Source organism: Macrosteles quadrilineatus, unplaced genomic scaffold (assembly GCF_028750875.1).
Source record: "Macrosteles quadrilineatus isolate MER2022 unplaced genomic scaffold, UCM_ALF_1.0 Scaffold_238__1_contigs__length_144746, whole genome shotgun sequence".
Lineage (NCBI taxonomy): Eukaryota > Metazoa > Arthropoda > Insecta > Hemiptera > Cicadellidae > Macrosteles > Macrosteles quadrilineatus.
The window spans coordinates 108,144-110,562 of NW_026542831.1; positions in this window are offsets into that span (position 1 = coordinate 108,144).

Below are 2,419 nucleotides of genomic sequence, written 5' to 3' on the forward strand. Positions count from 1 at the left end.
TTCAACCACTCAAGCTCATTTGTATCTTTAGGCGGATTATTGAATTTAAATGTAGTCCTAATACCATACAACCTGAATCTTTTAACATATGTCTCCTGTGTACTTAACACCTTAACAACTTCCATTTAGTTAAGTATCAAAACACATAGTGAAAAAAAGCAGTATAATATAATAGTGTACTTAACACCTTATTAACTTTATTTAGTTAAGTATAGAAACACGTACTGGTCAGCGGCAGAATAGTATGATACATTAAAATAATACAATACAACACAAGTTTTAATAAAACACTACTACCGGCATAACAGCGTAAAGAATAGAACAGTGAATTAAATGCTAAACTCACCTCAAGTCAGAGAAAGACACTGAACAAGACTGATTTCTTCAAATAAACTTCCATCCTTTTATAAGACAACAAGCGGAAGTAGGCCTTGGCCTCACACCAAATATGGCCAAGCATCAAAGTGACACACAATACGCATATCATGTCCTCGACATTATTAGCCAAAACATTTTAGTCACGATTGTGCTATTATGCCCTCGACATTGTTAGCCAAACATTTTAGCCAAAATTGTGCCAACAATACAACCTATTGCAACAATATAACAGGGTCGCATAACAATGCGACCATATATATTCCAATTACGCACCGTCGCGCGAGCACGTCCATGGCCCCTGTCGCCGCGCGATCACATCAAGCACGTCCGGGGTCGCACGTCGCCGCGCGATAACATCTAACCCAGAGACACGCATATTCACAGTAAAGCCTAGTCAACTTAAAGAATATTAAACAGTCACAGCAGCGTTCAACCATCAAGTGGATATTACTCCACAACAGCACTGTGCCACTGATATATTCAGTTTGATACCAACACATATTAATATAACACACTATCTGTTAATTAGCATGTTGGTTTAATCGAATACTGTTTTTAGTTCAGTTGTTTAAAACCCTCTGCAAAATAACAGTTAGAATACCCCTACAAACAATACATAAGATTTATTTACACTGAATTATATTAACCGAGCGGGGATTTTTGTGGGATATTTGCACAGGGATCCCGGTGCAGGGATTTATCCCGCTACCACCACGGAACCAAACTCACAGGACCTAGTGGTGAAAATCAGAACTACACACACCACCCCCGGGGGCGGCAATCACCTAGCGGCCAAAATCAGAACTCCGTCAATCTCTTACACCGCACAGCGAATTCCCACAGGATTTTTTTTTCCCACCATAGACACGCGGGACACCTAGCGGCCAAAATCAAAACTCCGTCACCCCTCTGGTGGCCAAAATCAAAACCAAACACACCTAGCGGACAAAATCAGAACTCCATCACCCCTCCTCTGGTGGCCAAAATCAAAACCAGACACATTAGCTGCGGCGGCGGCGGCGGCGGCGGCTACCGCGGCAGCCAACGCATCCATATACACCCTTACACTCTTGTATTATTAACTACCGTTGTAGCCGAGTGGATAGCGTACTCGCCTCTCACCCAGGCGCCCCGGGTTCGAATCCTCAACCCGCCCAAACACTTTTTATCCTATACACACACACCTCCAAGTCTATTATACCACCTTACACTCTTATCCTATTAACTGCCGTTGTGGCCGAGTGGATAGCGTACTCGCCTCTCATCCAGTCGGACCGTGTTCGATCCCCCGAGCCGCCAAGTACTTTTTATCCCATGTCCAAATATGGAGCTCCCATAAGAGCCCATGTAAGTTCTATCTTCGCCCACATACTACTTACAAGAATGTACAATTTTGTACAAGTGTGTACAAGTTTGTAAAAGGTTGTACAAGTGTGTACAAGGGTGTACAAGTGTGTACAAGGTTGTACAAGTGTGTACAAGCTTGAACAAGTGTGTACAAGGTTGTACAAGTGTGTACAAGGTTGTACAAGTGTGTACAAGGTTGCACAAGTGTGTACAAGAGTGTACAATCGTGTACAAGCTTGTACAAGTGTGTACAAGGGTGTACAGGTTTGTACAAGGTTGTACAAGTGTGTACAAGGTTGTACAAGTGTGTACAAGGTTGTACAAGTGTGTACAAGGGTGTACAAGTTTGTACAAGTGTGTACAAGTTTGTACAAGTGTGTACAAGTTTGTACAAGTTTGTACAAATGTATACAAGGGTGTACAAAAGTGTACAAGGGTGCACAAGTTTGTACAAGGGTGTACAAGTGTGTACAAGCTTGTACAAGTGTGTACAAGCTTGTACAAGTGTGTACAAGGGTGTACAGGTTTGTACAAGGTTGTACAAGTGTTTACAAGGGTGTACAAGTATGTACAAGAATGAACAAGTTTGTACAAGTGTGTACAAGTTTGTAAAAGGTTGTACAAGTGTGTACAAGGGTGTACAAATGTGTACAAGGGTGCACAAGTGTGTACAAGGGTGTACAATCGTGTACAA